At 41.0% G+C, this 17,720-nt stretch overlaps 1 protein-coding gene across 7 annotated transcripts in view; it reads left to right on the forward strand.

The window, feature by feature from the left end:
• TAOK3 (TAO kinase 3) overlaps window positions 1-17,720 on the forward strand; it is a 97,045-nt gene that overhangs the window by 12,844 nt on the left and 66,481 nt on the right. Inside the window, exon 1 of one of the 7 annotated variants that reach the window (XM_075110255.1) lies at window positions 16,712-16,830. The exons of the other annotated variants lie outside the window; for them this stretch is intronic. The gene's annotated coding sequence lies outside the window, so the exon portion shown is untranslated. Of the gene's footprint in view, window positions 1-16,711; window positions 16,831-17,720 lie in introns of those variants that run through there. 7 annotated transcript variants of the gene reach the window in all.

Here is a 17,720-nt window from a genome sequence, read left to right on the forward strand (position 1 = left end):
TTTGGTTTTGCTCCCTCCTTGCAAAAAACATGCACCAATGTGGTCATAAGGACTTTTTCATGGGTAGGAGGGAGAGGCAAAAGATACCATCAGTTTCCATCAGTGTGTTTTCCAGTCACTTGCTGTAGTAGTGATTCATTTTTGTTCGGTTGTTCATCCTAGCCTGAAAAGAGACATATAGAATGTTTCCATTTTAAGCTCTTCAGCATAATGGATGAATAAACTTACCCTTCCTATGTTGATTTTTGCCACAGTGGGTGAGCTTTCCTTCCTGGGATCAGTCTGTTTTGCTGCACTGGCCTACATTATCCACCCTCTGAAAGCTCTTGGTGTGCTATCAGAACACTGATGAAAGAAAATGTTCTAACTGATTTACTTTGGGCTTGCTGGTCTTAAAATGCACTGTTAAAAATAACAAGTTTTCTAAACACGTAAAGCAATGTTTTCCTGGCTCCCTGCCTCTTCCCCCCTATATTAGATGCCATTAAAGACTACCAAAACTTAGCAATTCCCAAGTCAAGTGCATAGCCATGTGCGTTTGCTGCAGTATTGATAGTATTTATTCCAGGCTTTCTTAAAGAAAATTACGGAAGTTTTTCATAGATGAAAGCCCTCTGCCTGCCACAGTAGGTATCATGCAAGCAGCAGTAGTATGCACTGGGTAGTATCATTCAACCTCTGGTAACAAGAGAGAGCCTGGGGATCCTGAGGCGTCTCCTGGTCTTTAGTTAGGCTGCCAGCTGCACAAATTGTGTTGCTGCCCTTTGTCAGGAATAGCTGTAAAACCATCAGCTCATTTCAGAAAGGCTAGTAAACAGCATTTGGAGGTTAAGTACTGTCCGTATCTGCTGACCTGTCACAACAGCTCTTAAAACCAGCGATGATCAGAAGAGATGAAAAGCTTTCCGTGTACAGGGGAAGGTACCCTGCTATAATTCTGGGAAGGAACGAACAGAGGTAGATAATGCTCATGGTAACCTTTAATAAACAGTGTGGTGCTGACATGACCGTGAAATGCTGCCATATTGGGGTACAGGGGGAAATATGGTTTCTGTCCTCACGTACTTTATGGTTTTTTACTGCTTCAAACTGTCTCATACTGAGTCAGTTTGGCTGCAAAAGTCTGAAGACTTCTAATCTGGAGCAAGGTTTCCTCTGTCAACAGAACAGGTGTATCCTAGACATTGGTTTTTCATCTGTCACCAAAACATCTCTTTTCACATTGATCTTGAAGGATCTGCTGCTCTCACTGTCTTTTTCTTTCCCCAAAGACCAGTTCATTCACAGAGCTCACGTTAGGCTCTGCCTATCTTTGCAAATATCTTTGTGGTGGCTCTTTCACACTTTCTGCTTAAGAAGCTGCATTAAAATCTACACTGTCTGATATTAAATAAGAAAGACCTGGTGGCAAATGCTTTCAATTGCTGGTTGCATAAACCAACTCTGGAAGGAAATATAGGGCTAAGAGGCATTTTCAGGCCAATAGAGGTAGAAGCATATGTAACAGTAGCTAAATTCCCTGTAGTTTTCCCAGAATCTTCCTAAAGTAATCTGAGCATATTCCACCGTTTTCAGAAGCAGCTTTAGAGTTTTATCCTCCCTCCTAAATTACTTACCAAATGATGCATTTACTGAGTTGAATCAAGAAACCTCTGGTGGTTCAAATGGAAATCTTGAACCCATATGCGAGGCTGCCAAATTTATCTGCTGAAGTGTGTAACTTAGAGCAGATAGTTAAGAAGCTCTGCTGTCTAGGTTGGGGTGGACTTAAACCCAGAGCCCAAACCCCTAAAACTTCCAATGCATACCAGAAAACAGACAAAAATTTGCTGTGGAATATGTTTGAATAGCTTCTGAGCATTGGAATATTTGCTGGCCTGTAATTAAAATTAATTATGATATATTTTGATGGGTTGTCCAAAGTGTGCTTCAGATGAATTCTATGTACTTCTCTTTTTGTGCTGGTCATCTTGTTCCTCATCCTTAAAGCGCTTGTGCTCTGCCTGTCCCTGTTTTGGAAGATAGTACAGCCTTTTGAAGGACATTTTGGTTTCTGTGTAGCCTTAAATCTACCAGGTTTGTTTAGCATTTGTCTTGGGTTATCATTTGAGACTTACATTTTGTGTTTGTTTTGACTGTTAATTTATCTACTTTCTCAGTAAGTCCGGTCTCTTCTGGCGATGGCTGATAGGATGGGAGGATTAAGATGCTCATGGAGCTTGTGTTTGGAGTGCTGCACCTCACGGTGCACATGTGGATTCTTTTTCCCTTAGTCTTTGTGTTGAATGTGTGATTGAAAGGGCTGTAAAATTAACGTGATGATAGAAATGAGATAAATGGTTAAATGTCTTAATCATTCAGATCATTCAGATGTGAGGTGGCCTTGCTGCTTGTACTTCCCTTAGTGCTTCTAGGGTATTGGCCCATCCTTGGTGACAAAATACTCTAATAGTTCTGCTCTTGCAGAGTGGTGGGGCTTCCCCTGCTCAGCTCGTGTATTAATTTTTAAGCTTGATACTGACATTTCAGTTACAGGTTTGGAAAGTATTTTACGCTCCACGGTTGTAAGTGTCGCTGGCCATATTTACAGTGCAGTGGTTGGTTAATAAAATAGACATGGCAAGCTGTGGGATGAATGCCTGCTATGTTATTTTAACATGCCATGGAAATGGTTCTGTCTTCCTGAGTAACACTCATATAGCAATAATGTGTGTGAAATGTTTTTAAAACACTACTTCAAAATGCCAATGTTCGTATTCAGCTGTTGACCAGCGATACGAATGATGCAGTGCTGAGACTTGGTGGTCTTCAAATAGAAGAATTTATGCAGATGTACTTCAGGGGTTTTTCTAAGAAGCATTTTGAATCTGTACATGTTCTGCGTGTTTATAGTAGGGTAGCTGAATTGTACTCTGTGGAAAAGGCCAGTTTAAATCTACACATTGATCCAGTACCAGCCCAGGTAAAATCTTTGGATCCTCCCTTCCTCTAGACTAGGTGTATGTAGAGCTGCAGCATAAGATTCCTGCTGCCTCTTAGTGTAGTTTAGCCTAGGCTTATGGGTGTGCAATGCCGTATTGAAAACAGCGTAAAGCTGAGCTCTTTCTGCATCCTACAAGGGCGCCCCAGGGATGCTGTGCTTTGTGAGCACTGTTGGCCAAAAATTAAACTGGGGTAACCAGGTTACTGCATGAATCCCGTGGATGTTCTCCGGATGGGACTTCTGGCGATGACCAGAAGTTCATGGCAATGACAAATGTGTGATGGCCATTTTGCTGAGCAGGTTTCCTGGAACAGCTACCTGTGAGCTTTTCTTCAGACTCCCAAGATCTGTTTGACAAATCTGTTTTTGTTTGTTTGTTTTGTTTGTTTGTTTTTCAGTAGTGCTTCTTGTAGTGAACTTAAACTATGTTAGGGCAGATATTTGCTACTGTATGCATACCTGATGCACTTTCTTGTTGCTTCAGGGAATTGGATTTGCATTTTTTTGGAAAGCAAGAAGGACCTGGGATTTGAATGGATTTACATACGTAGTAGTTTTGGTTATAATAGTCAGATTTTGTATCTTCATCTCATCTATGGAGTACTGATTGCAGCCAGAAACAAGATGTTGGATATATTAATATGATTGTGTTGACATCTTTTGATTCTGCTTTGGGATTGAATGGAAGCTGCTTTGCAACTAAAGGGCACGTGGCATCTGAAAAGAGAAAATGTGCTGATATAATTGATATTCTCCTTTGGAACTAAAACCAGCTATAGATTGCTGCAGTGCAGGCCTGTGCCTTAGTTTGTTGCTACCAACTGTAGTGATCTGGTACTTTGGCACAAACCCTTAATTTATTGTAAATATTTGCAAAGAATTCCAGCAGAATTCCAGCTACTTTACATCAGGTGATATCTGAAAATCCCCTGATCAGATCTTTTAAAGAAAATTCAATGGCTGGAAAAAAATAAAACCAACTTCGGCTGCATCTGATGCTAGTGAGGGGGTTCTGTGAGTGGTAGGGAAAAAACTGTGTTAGAGTAGGCTTTATCATCTGATGCAGAAGACTTGTTCATACGACTGATTTCAGAAAAATCAACTTTTACAATGGAGTGAAAGTTTCCAGTTGCTTTGAACTTGCTCTTAGCTTCTCCTTACAATGCTGCTGTGGTAATTAAGCCCTTGTCTACAGCTAAATACTAAGTATCAGTACTTAACTTTGTCCTTTTTGACATGCTGCTGCTAATTTATTACAATTACTGCCACATTTAGCTAGGCTACGTAGAAATATATTTTAAAGTTCATGCTTGGAGGAATTTATATTCAGTATAAATGTTGCAGGTGATTGCGGAGGGAGTTCCCATTTTACAGAAAGTGTTCTGTTTTAAAAGAGAGCTAGTGGCTGGTCTATGGTTGTACAAGGAGCCTGTATGAATCTGGGAATTAATTCTCAGTGAGACCAAACTCCCTCTTATGGGCTGTTATTGGGACAGCAAATAGGTTTTTGTTTTCAAATACTATGGCTTGTAACTCTTTTTGCAGTTGCTTCCATGGTGAAAGGGAGTGACTCTTATTCTGTGCCAGTGGTCTTCTGTGAGCAGCTGTCCTTCCACATAGCTCAATCTAATAGGATAGGATGTTGCTGCTTTGTGGTAGATTTATTTTAAGTTCGCGCCATTGAGAGATGAGAATGTAACTTTCAGATATTCAAAAGTGAGGTGGAATTTCTCTTTTGTCTTACTGGATTTTTATCAGGAGTTCTGGTAATTCAAGAAGGCCACCTTGTACTCTCTGAAGGTGAGACTGCTACTATTCAGTAATTCTAGGAGCCTGAGGGCTTATCTGGGAGTGTTATTAGTTTGCTACTTGCACACAAATATTTGAGCTCTTGTTATCAGAAGTCAAAACCAAAAATGTATCATAGCTTGAAGTACATAACCAGTGCTCCAAGACTGTATGAATCTTCATAGAAATCCTGGATCCTCCCAGTTTCATTGCAGCTGTATTGATCATGGAGTGAAAATGTTGAAATTGGTCAAAATAATATAAAATAACGTAATAGAAGTTTAGCTTAAATCTTGAGTTTGTGCCTAGCAAAGGGCTTGTCTCTCAGTACCTACTACAGTAAAAACTAATTTTACATTGTCAGTGAAATTGTATTTCTTCATTAGAAGGTCAGTGGGTAGTTTGACCTGACTTCTAAAATCCGTATTTCTCCGACCGACCAACCTCAAACCTAGAACTTGGGTAAATTTAGATGTTGCACATCACAATCCCTCTCTTACAGAAGGTAGCAGCAGACTGTTCGGAAAATAAGAGAAGTGAACATAACCAGGATGCTTTTAAATCCAGGAGAGGCTTGGGGTTTGCTCCTGAGGCCAATCTAGAGGCCGCTGTTGCTGCAGATGTATCCTCTCAGAGGTTTTCGTGGGACTGTCACGCACCTCATCAGAGGAAGAACAGAATGAACCGGCTCTGCAGTGTGAAGGATCTTGCTGTCAGCAGAGTAAACACAAAGTGTCTCCATGACAGGGGACATCTGGGGATGGGGTGGGGGAAGTGAAGGAGTATGCCTGTTGAAAATGAGGCGTTATGGGTGCAGTATTTTGGAGTGGGGAGAAATCAGAAGGTGAGAGGGAGTTTGATCCTTTGTAGTTTTAGTTAAGACAGAAGCTGGGGGCGGGAGCTGAGATAATTTAAAGTTTGGGGAGGGACAGATGTGATAGGAGATTATACGGTTAATGATGCAGCACTTGAAAATGCAGGCAAGTGCTATGGTGTCTTGAAGTTCTGTTGTACATTTGCTTTTCTCCTTCAAAATATCTTCAAATTCATTTAATTTATTTGAATTAGTTTCTTTCTTCCAATCTCTTCTGTCCTTTAATGCATCTTGACAAAATTTATGTTGCATTCAAATTAAACTGGGGAATGTTTTCCCAATGTAATTTTTCTAATTGTAATCTCTTACTTGAAATCTGCAGTCAGTACATTAAATAGAATGTGCATTTATTGATAGAAGTTATTTCTTCTCACTTGTGTGGGTGCGTACATAGTCAGATCGCTGCTTCAATCATTGGCTGCCTAACTGGTTCCTAGAAAATATAGGGGAATTTCCTACCGTGACTCATCTTAGAAGTGGCAGATGCTGTGTGCTCTCAAACTGTTTATGGTAGCTTCTGGAGTCTAAATAAATACATTTGAGTGCTGGGGGCTCAAAAATATATTAGATTACTTTAATGGTTACACATGATCCTCCCTTTTAAATGAGGACACTTAAGTGAAATCTTTATAAGGGGTGTTTTCTTCCATTTCTGTTCTTTAGCACTACTGTGAAAATGTGTGTCCACTTTGAAACTCCATTTTTGCCCTACTGTCACCAGGGAATGGCTCTAGTTTTAGTACATAATAGGTCTGAGACACCTTCACCATCTTTTTTCCTTTATTTTTTTTATTTGGTTTTTGGTTTTTTTACACCCTCTAACCGCAGGGTTAAAAGTGACTCTGGAGCCATCTGCCACTCACAAGCAATTCAAGCACAAGTCCCTTATCAGAAGTAGATCATGTCACTGGTGATGGGTCTGTGCCACTGCAGAGCTTCTGCGTAGCTGCAAATCTGAGATACAGCAGAAGTGAGTCTGCAAGTGCTGGGCAATTGCTAGCAGGCTTACAGCTTAAGTGCCTCTGAAGAGTGGTCACGTTAGGGTGTTCAGCAGCACAAGGAGGGTGGGGTTAAATATGTCATGGAACTGTGCCCAGCTGGGATGTGCACCTGTAACTGGCATTTCTCTGCCAAGTGGGAATTGAAGAGACAAGGAGCTGCTTGGGCTAGAGATGACAGGGATGCCTGCCCTGGAACACAGGTACCCCCATTCTGCCATCAGAGGAGGAAGAGGGAGAGAGGAGGGTGGAGGAGGAGAGAACAGAGATGGTTTGAAAGGTTATCAAGGGAGTGGCTTTTCTGCAAGCTGAACGTGCACGATGTAGAGCTCTAGCTTGCAGAGTCTAAGAATCAGTTCTTGTTCTGGCATTGTCCAAATAAAACCAACCTACTGCTTCAGAAGCTGATGTGCCTGTTTCTTCCAGTGTGGGGATCTGGATTCCCATGCAGGGAGACATCGTGGCTGGAGGCGCACAAGGTGCTCCAGAGAAGCCCGAGTGTCAGTGGAGTGCTGTCATGTCCAGACCCACTTTCAAATCCAAGAGGGCTATAAAGCTTGCTGAGGGTAAAATTGGAAAGTAGCTGAACGGGGCTCTGGTGATGCCCTTACCTAGATCCTTTGTGTGGTAGAAGCTGTGGTCATCTCATGTTTGGGGAATATTCCCTCAATTTGCTCCCATGGTTGTCCAGAACATGTGGTATTTGTCTTCCTGCTGTGTCTTATGAATATATTTTAATGTGGGCTTGTCAGGTGAGGTCGCCCATCCTTGTGTTGGTAGCTAATATGGAATTGAACAGAATAATACTGGTGGGCTTTCTCAGTTATTGATACTAGGTGCAATGTTGTTAGGAGGGCAGCTCTTTTGTTTAAAAACACTAAATGAGCAGCATGTACCTTATCTTCTTGGGCGCACAGTAAAATATCTAGGGAATGATGGAATTATGCTGTTAATGCTGTTACTTGAGATTTCCCGGGAAAAGGGCAAGTCCTTTAAGTGCTTTTCCTATTACCAATCATGCTGTCTGGTGCCTCCTCTAGATTGCAGAAATGAGCTTTTCCTGTAGCTACGGTAGAGCAAGCAAGCAACAGTTCTCACTGGAAAACTGTGGTGTTGCATTTGTAACAAGAAGCTGATTTTGCAAAGCTAGACACAGTCGGTGGTTCCTGGCCCATTATTGCTGTGGTAAGTGGAGCAGGGAGGGATACTTTGTCCCTGCTGTGCCGTGGAAAAGGGGAAGCCTGGTGCTGAACCTCACTGCTGTGTTGCACTTCCTTAGCAGAGCAAGATGAGAAGGTGGCAGTTCCTCTCTTTGGCTTCATGTATGTTTAATAGAGGGTTTAAGCACAGTATAGGTTTCCTCTGTAAGCTCTCCATATTCTCTCATACTCTCTGCGAAGGTTTATTTCTGACCAAGGAAAGATGTAGTTGTATTTTGTCAACAGTGTCTGCATGCAGCATAATTTCAAATGGTTTGAAGCTTCTGTGTTCAAGTTTGCAAGGTGACTTCTGCGGTTACTTATTTCAGTGGGATTGTTTTTACCCAAGTAGCAGGATACTGCAATTTGGCTATGTTAGAAGTGTTCAGCTCTGATGTTGTTTGTACAAAATTATTTGGCGTTTTTCTCCTTTAGTTACACTTCCAAAAGTGTCAATTTTTTCAGTATTATGAATATTATGAAGAAAAAAATCACAAAATTTTATGGTTATTTGACACAAAAGGGCTGACCAGAAGCATTACGTGCAGCTTCCCCTGAAGGGTTTGTTTCCTTGGAGGTAACTGCTTTAAAATTGTAAGACACGTGTAAGATTCACGGTAGCTCTGGTAATCCTTATAAGGCCTTCGTTCTTGTCATATTAAATTTAGTTATACATTTATAGTATATATAGGCTAGTTAGGAAGACTCAGAAAGGAGTTTTTTCCCAGTCTTCCTGCCTAGAATGTCCCCTTCTAATGGGAGGAGTGACTAGATGCTCCTGTACACCCTAGTCACCCTGGCAGAGCTGACTTCCTGAAGTCCCCTGAGATCCTTTAAGGGTTTGGGCTGGTGTGACCATACAGTAAAATATTGAACTATCATGAATTTGTCAGTTAATGCTAGAATTTTTTATTCTTTTAGTTAGTGGTGATATGTCCCGGTCGGTAGGAGAATGTACTTCATTCGCAGAGTGTCTCAGAAAGCTGTGCTTAATACTAATCAGAACAAAATAATGGGTCTTCCAAGCTAGCCTGCGTTTAAGAAGCCATCCCCAATTAAAAATATTCATTACTTAGGCACTGTAGTTGTAGAAAATATAGAATTATCTTTCAGTCTTTCAGTCGGCCAGCTTTTAGTTTCTTGCTATATTTATAAATAAAAATAATTTCAGTATAATCTGCTGGCTAAGGTGCAGGATTGGATTCTTTCATAGTTATGCTGTCAGAATCCCCTTAAGTTCATTACACTGCTGAATCAATAAAACAGGGTTGTTAAGATGTACATGAGGCACCAAGAGCTAAAATAGTGCTAGAGACTTTAAAAAACTGATAATTCCTTGATTTATTCATAAAGCAGGGAGAATAACTCCTGAAAATTTGATCAGGTGCCAGTTCCTTTGGTAGCCACTCGATTCAGAAACCTTTTTATAGCTGTGCTAACATCTCTGAAGACTGTTAGGCTTAATTAATGTTTAAGACTCTTGAACAGAACATGTCATGGAAAGGGAAGCTTTTCTAAGGGAGTGTAGGGAGGCAGGCAGGAGTTTTGTCTCAAGGAATGGGAAGGCAAAGGACGTACCAGCATTTAAGTTGAGTAAGTCTGTGTCTATTCTCTCACTTTAAAATATCCTGTTTGTGTTTAGAGAATTACTATTATTTGGTGTGTTGAATTGATGGGTGTGTGTATAGAATCCTTAACATGAACTTTCTTTTAAATCTCTAAAGGCAATTCTAGTATAAAAAAAAAAGGCCTTGTTAAAAGCGTGTACCCCTCACAAAAAAACCCAGTGATTTTCTGTGGTGTGAGTATGGCTAAGCCTGATAGAGTGGTGATGAAAATGTTCACAGACTGGCAAAACGTTTAAATTTCTCCACCTGCAAAGCAAAATAATATTTATATTCTCTCAAGAGTCAAGTGGGGGGGGGGGCCTTTCTCTGGGAAACTGAGCGTCTTTTTCTTGTGCATAAGGCTGTAATGGATCCTAAATCGAGTATTTTCTCACGAACACTGACCTTTTCCTGCACAGATGCCTTCAGTGCAATGCAGAACATCATCAAGTAGCAGAAAACCTGCATCCTGTGGGCATGTTCGGTGCTGCTGCAGTAAGGTTGCATGATATTCTTTATCAGTAGATGATTGTTTTCATGTATTGAAAACTTGCTTATCAAATGTATCAGAAAAAACTCAGACTTTTTTCACTGCTCTTCCTCCTCAATACATACTTCCCAAAGCCTTAAATTATTAATGCTAAAATATTAAGTGGAAAAGAAACTGTAATCACAAGATAGGAATGGTTGCATAGATGTTGGTATAAATTTACCTGGGCAAAAAGATGAGATTATTTCTGAAGAATTTGCCTTAATATTGTGAGGGGTGTGTATGTGTGGTTGTCTTAGGTCCCTGTATCTCACATAGATACGTTTCTTGGAGGAAATTAAACTAAGTATCCCATACCCAAACAGGTGAAGGTCTGGCATGGTGAACAGACAGGAGAATGAATCGTGGGAAAACAGGCGTTTTACCTAACGCTCGCAGTGGGAGAAGAACTTGGTCTGCCTTAATAGAAAGCAGAACTGGAACAGACTGACATAAATGACTGACTTTTTCTGATTTAAGTACAACAAAGTTGCCTGCAGGGGAAAATACCTTTGGCAAAGATGTTAGTGTTGATGAAAGCTTTACTGTAGCAGTTGAGCTTAGTTGTCTTTAGAGAAAACCGCATGTATTATTTAATCTCCATTCAGGCTCCCCGCCCCCCACCTCTTAAAAAGGTAACAAGTAAAGCATCAAGATCATATCAGTGAATGAAGTTTAGATGTTTTATTCAGCAAAAAGACCATTTTGGTTTCTGTTAGAAAAGTTTAGTGGCTTAATTACAGGAGATTTAAGATTACTTTATGATACTGAAATTCTACTACGGTTTTCAAGGACTGCTTTGTTTACTGTTGCTGCCAAGGCAAGGTTTGCAGAGAAATGTAGTGGAGGATTTTTTAGCAGAAGATGGGGAGTTTCTGTCCAAATCAAGCTCTGTAGTGTAGCATTACAATTAAAGATGCCCAGCCATATCTGGTGGTCTTGATCTCTTCTCCCCGCCCCCCGCAAAGATAGCTTTGCTACAGCAGAGGACATAAATAAACAACTGTGTAACTACGGCCTTACTCCCACAGTAATGTTAACTTTTAGCTATTTTATCTCAGTATCTGTCCAAATAAACAAAGCTTTAAGTGGTTAAGTGATGCCTAAACATGTGTCTCTTGAAATCACTAGGCCATAGCTACTCAAGCAGCTGTGTTTTAATCCGGAAGGGTAGGGCTAGATCTGTTTGGTTTGTATGTACACAGAGGACTTTGCAGTGTGCTCTTGGCTGAGCAAAGCTAGTGCCAGAGTGGAGAAACAGGGTGCTGCAGCGTGGACCCATCCATGCTGGGTGTAGCTGGTCCAACACTCCTTTGCTGCTCGCTGCATGTGCTGCACTGCGGCTCCTCTTTGCTCTGCTCCAAACCAGGCTTCCGTGGGGAAAAAATTAATTTAAGCTCAGCTGAGAAAATTGTGGAGCACTGGGATGCTACATGGCAATATTTCTGTTGTTTTAGCTTTGGCAATGGTCAAATACAACTGTTTGCCAGTGGGGACCAGTAAATACGGACCAGTCCTGAGCTGCAGCCTTGTAGGTGATGGGATCCGTGGGATGCTGGCTGGTGTGTTATGCTTCTGCTTGATATTTTGATTAGTGTATTATCCATAGTAACCAAACTTCGAATAATAACTCTTTCTCCCAGAACATCCTTGGAATAAGTTTGACAGCTCCGAGGAGCTTTAGAGAGTGTAACTGGAATTTGTCTGTTAGACGAAAACAAATCTACAGAAGGAAAAAGTGACCTTTCCTTTCCTTGCGTATGCAAAAGCTGTTGCCCCAGGAATTTGCCACAGAAATAATGAATAAAAAGGCTCTTGATCTATTTCCTATCTTCAGCTATTATTGATTCTCAACTTTGTTGGAATACACAGAAGTAACATATCAGTTAGAACTATAATATTTGGCAAGGATAATTTCTTATCAGGAACAAGACACATTAAAACAGTTTTCATTACTGGTCAGGTTAACAACAAGTTTGGAGTCGGATGGTACAAGCAGATGTATTTTTTTCTAGGAAAGAAAGGAATTAACTGAGGAGATGGTATAAGGAGTAAACATGTTGGACTGCAGTAGGAGTCTGACAGATTTATTGTCAAACTCTGGATCTGGAAAAGAGAACTGAAGTAAACCTATTGGGGAATGGCTATAGCATGTGGGTGCTAGCAGCAGGGGGACTGGGGTGTGTGTGATGAACTTGTATCTTATTGTGAAGGATGCTGAACTCGATCTTCTTAGGGATGGGAACAAAAGCCCATTGATCAGGCAAAAGTAAATAACCTACCTACAAAGGAGGTGCTTCTGGGTTTTTGCTTTGACATTGGTCTCAGGCAGTCCCTGGTTGTCTTCAGACTGAGGTGGAAGTATTCTCTGTCTTCCACTGCAGTTATCTGAGCTTTTAGTTCTGAGCCTTGCATTCAGTATTACAAATCAGTGAAATCATTACTTGAGAAGGTTTTATTTCTATATTCTGTGTAGAAACACACAATATTTTTATGTCCATCTAGCTGAATTAGCTGTTGTATTTTTAAGCTGAAACTTGTACCTTTTGGCAACATTCCTTGCTCCACCTCTTTTCAGAGGGGAGAAGAAAGGACAGCCTTGTGTGTTCTCTTTCCCATTTTGTTTATGCATCATCACCCTTTCTATTTATCCCCTGTGGAAGCTGGCTTTGTTTTCAGTTTACCTTCGTGTTGATGTCTTCCCCTACATCTAATGCTTTTATTTCTTCTGTTTTATTTCTGCTGCCTTTTCAAGTATCTGATGTGGGATATTGTATTTGAGTAATACGATATCTTTGATCCTTAATTTCTGTTGTGACATTAGCACTTCTGTCATGGCTTTCTGTCATTGTATTTATGCATCCCAACATTCTGTTTGCCTCTTTGACTGCCTCTGCACACCAAACAGATGTTTTCAGAGAGCTGTCTCCAGCAACCCCCAGGTCTTTTTCCTGTCTAGTTACAATTAATTTAAAATTCAGCGGTGTGTGTGAGTAGCTGAAACTATTACTACCGCTGTATGCTACCCTACTTTTGTAACAACTGCATTTCATCAGCCACTAGTCTGCTTCTGACTTCTCTCAGGTCTGAGCCACTCAAGGTGGACCTAGCTGTGTTTGGTTTTAACATAATGATCTCATCACCTCTGCTATGAGTGACTGTTATCTACAAGATAAGTGACTGAAACCTACTTGGTGGTGTTAAATTTAATATATACAAATCTATGTCATTACTCTAGATGCCTTCTCAAAAATAGCAAGCAACTAAATGGCTTTCTTGGTGATGATTCAAAAAAGTAAATGATCATTGGAGCAAAAATAAAACTCAGTCATATCTTACAGCAGTGTCTAAACAGCCTCTTCTTCCTAGGCAGTATTTACCAATAAGCCTGGATTTTGTTGCTTCTTAGCCATTGAACACACATGTTCCAGCCACAGCTGCCGGTTCCTTGCTTCCTGCTCACACAGAAATATAGATACGTCTAAATTGTTCCTTAGAGTATGGTGGTCCTTTATTTCCTGTAATATCCTTTTTATTATATTTTCTTGTTTTAGTGGTCTCTGATCTGAATTTCTCTTGTCTGTTCCCTCGTGCCCTCAAATGCCCGCCACCCACAGAAGATACCTTTATCGAGCACCCCTTTGTCCCTGTAGCCACCCTTCCAAATTCTGTCACCATTTAGTTTTGTGCAGAGATGCAGTAAACTGGTGTGATTTGGGTACTTTGCATAGAAGCTAGGCCAGCATTTAATAGTTTTGACCCTTCCCACATAATAGCTTTCTTTCACTGATTGGGTCAGTCTTTAGATATTTTCATCAGGTAGCCCAGCAGCTAGAGAATTTAATTTAAGCTTTGATAATAATTTCTGTTACTGATATCTGTGGCGTCTTTTGCAACATTGATTTTTCATTATGGGAAATTACAGCAAACACAAATGCACTCCCTGGTTTTGCCAAAGCTTTTCTATTTGGTTGGAAGAGGACTACTTCTCAACTTATCTATTATGTTCATAGCACAGCATATTGCACTACTAAAGTAACTCATAAAATACTCTGTTGCCATGGTGATCTGCCTTCCCCTTTGCCTAAAAGGACCCACTACGTCCTGGGAGACCGAGTCTACTTTCTTTGCCTGTGAGAAGATTAGTCCCATCCCTTATTTTACTCTTATTTCTATCTTGTTTTCTTGAGGACACCAAGTAGGTTTTGCTTACTTTCCTCTCTGGCTTTAACGTTCTGAAATATTAAATCTTAGTGCTTTAAAACTCATCTGAGAATATGCCTGTACATAAGGATGCAGTACTGAAACTTGCATTTTGAATTTCAAGTGGAAAAATGAAATTTAGGCATAGATTATTTTAAAAAAGAATTAATGTCAGTTAAAACTCTATATTGCCTCTTCGTGACTGCAATGCTAATATTAAAAAAAGAGTATGCTGAGAGGACAGGTACTTGCCAGTTTACATATCTTAACCCAGGTGGCTATTCGTCTTCTTCGCTGCCTGTCTCTGCTGATCTCCCTTCGGCTGGAACCAAAACTCTGTCTGAAGAAGGCTCCGAGCTGACCTGCAGGGTGCTGGCTGTTCATGAGCTGAGTTAATCTTAAACATCTGATTCCAGTGCCCAGTGAAGCAGACTTTTTTTCCCCGTCCAGTTCTAATTTAAAACTTTTATTTTCTAGTTAAAGCTGCTAAAAATCTGCAATAAGGCAACACTAAGGGCCTGTTCTGACCTGATAAATCCCAAGAAAATAAGACTTAAGGCTGAAATCACAGACTTGGACTTCTCCGTTATCCAGTTATTGAAAGAGGCTTTGAGTGTTGCATATTCTTATATAAAAGGAATGATGGCATGGTATGCGGAGATGTAATTTCAGTCTCTCTCTTTTTTTTTTTTTTTTTCATCCCAGTTTTACTCTGAAACTTATTGTCAAGCATATAAACTATATATTGAGGTTTTTCTCCCTCCACCCCCACCCACCCCTCCACTGTGTGTGATCTCCACTACTCCATTACACTCTCCTACCTGGTAAGGAGCTATCAGTCATCCCTGGCCATACCCCTGGCTGAAATCTGGCGCCATTCACTGGGGACCATCTTTCTGCCTCAACAGCCTGCTCTGCGGCTTGGAGAGTACAGAATTTCCAACTTCAGTGTTGTCTCTGAGACAATTTCTGTATCCTGGTGTCTCGCACACTAGCGTATTAGCAACACATTTATTAGCTTACTTGTCAAGTACAACAAACCAGCAAAAGGTGGTAACAGTGTATTAAGTGTAGGAACTTACTGTTGTTTCCTGAAGGGGCGACTGTAGCACTCCACTGGTGAGCTGCCAGGGTCTTCAACAACCTCCCGGGAACCTCCTCGTGGAGGGGAAATAAATGTGTGTAGGCTTCAGGATGAGGTACTGAATTCATTAATCTTTCGATAAATAGCTGGCCCCAAATGACCGCTTTTCTTGAAAACCTTAGTGACTGAAACTCCGGTGGAGATGTTCCGATAGCCTCATTTGAGGGTTTTGGCAGCACTGGCATAAGCAGTTTCTGCCCCAAGCTGTTTATTCTTGTTTGCGTGACTAGATGTGGAGTGAGACTGGGGAACAAATCTGGTCAGAAGATGTACTGTTTTTGCTGGATGTTAGTTGTCTGGGTCAGCTTCTTGATCGAATGAGTGTGGGGTTGTAGAAGTGACTGCGCTAGCATGAGGGAGTGGGAGGCTGCTGCTGAAAGCACTCAGTGAAATGCAGATAGACATTCTCTCTCTCAAAGTCCTATGTGGTTTCCATGCCTTGCTAAATTAGGATGGAATTATCCAAAGCAGCATAGACAAGGATGGGTGTATAATGCAGTTAGATTACAAGTTAAGTTTTACCTGAATTAGTCAAAACTGCTTAAGCTGCTGCAGAGCTGTACTCTAGAATCCCAAAGTTGAGCTTGGGGAATGTGAATGCAGGAAAGCTCCTGGGGCCATACCACAATCCTACTGCAGAATACTGGAGCAATCTGACACAGTGGTGAGTGGTGCCTGCTGGGCTTTGCAGGTCTGAAGCAGTTTCAGGAAAGGGGGATGGTCAGAAACATGCATTAGTGATGCAGGATGCCTCGGATTAATGTGCATGTTAGTTAGCACACTCATTGCACAATGAAATGGCGGTGGAAACAGGTTCTGTAGGGTCTTAAAGTCCTGAAGAAGAGTTGATGGAAATACAGACATCCTGCACCTATGACAGCATGTGTTCTTTCGCCATTAATCCAGCCAGTGTTACATTTTATTCCTGCCCCTTCTTGAAATATTCTGTGTACAATGTTTGATTTTGAAGGAGTAGCAAGATATTCTAGCTGAATCATCTGAATCATGCTGTACACGGTGATTTAGTTTTTTAATTTTAACAAGTAAATCTGTGCATGTGTGTTTTAAAATGGAACATATTTTTTCCTGTATTAAGCTACATTCAGAAAAGAGCTGATGGAGGTACCCGGAGAGATGCAAATATGAATTTATGACCCTAATAATATAAATGTTCCTCGAGCATATTAGTTGTATTTATGGACCAGCCCTCTATAAAACATAATTGCCGAAACCAAGCTGTGAGATAACGGCAGTATTTTTGCTTTTCCTTAAGTGAACTTGTGAGAAGATGGAGGAAAATTGTGTCTGTATGTTTGTTCCTAAAATAGAAAAAGCTATGAAAAAATCCCTGGAGATCTGGAACAGTCACGGAACAAATTTACCAAAGAAAAAAATGGACGAGCAGTAATGAAGAGACAGCCAGCAGGTTTTGCTGGTAGGGCCACGGTTCAGGTCCTGCGCCCAACAGTACGGCGAGGAGACGGAGGCGTGGAGCAGCAAGCAGTGTAAATGCCTTTTAAAATTATTTTACTTTTTAGTCTGTATAACTAAGCATTATTACTTATGTCGCCTAGTGGTTAGTTTGTAACACAGTGAGATGGGAGAGGACTTCGGCAAGCAGGGAGGCTTTTTCTTTCCCACACAGTCCTTTCCCAAGAGCATAGTGCCATGCTGGTCTGTGCCGGACCCTATTAAAGAGTGGCTGAGAAAGTGCTTACAGGGTGGAGGAGACACTTCAGCAGCATTTGTCTGACTTGGAGGATCCTCAGTGATGAGGAAATCACTCCTGCTTGTAGTGTGGAGGTACTGCAGAAATTAATACCTTGGAAAGCTTGCATATTTATGCAACAATATTAGTCCAACATTATATATATTCCAACAGTCCAACAATAAACCTTATATATTTATAAGTTTCATATACCTATTTGCTTTTACTCTAAGAGATCTTGAGTGATTTATTTTATGACTGTTCAGTCAGCCAGAAAACCAGCTTCTTATGTCAATGTGTGTGATAGGTAAATCAGCGAAAAAAAATCCCAAACCCAGCAGCAGATGATTATTCAGCAAGATTGCTGCCCCAGCTCTTTCTAATCTGGAAACCTCGGCTTTATTTGTAGTTGCTGTATTCTTTGGGTGACCTTGAACAGGTTTTGTTTCTTGTTTTATCAGCTTCTGTAAAGTGTGGCCAGTACTGGCCCTGAAACCTCTGAGGGACAAAGTACACGGACACTCTTAGAGGGTTCCAGGTAACAACAAAAAGCCCCGTTGCCGTCTGGTCCTCCCTGATGTGTCCTTCTGTCCTGCAGAGCTTTATCCTGCCTTATGCACCACGTAACTGCTAGCTTCACCAAGACTGCCCAGGGATTTAAATGCCCATGGTTGTAAAGCGGACTGT

This window comes from Phalacrocorax aristotelis, chromosome 15, assembly GCF_949628215.1.
Source record: "Phalacrocorax aristotelis chromosome 15, bGulAri2.1, whole genome shotgun sequence".
Lineage (NCBI taxonomy): Eukaryota > Metazoa > Chordata > Aves > Suliformes > Phalacrocoracidae > Phalacrocorax > Phalacrocorax aristotelis.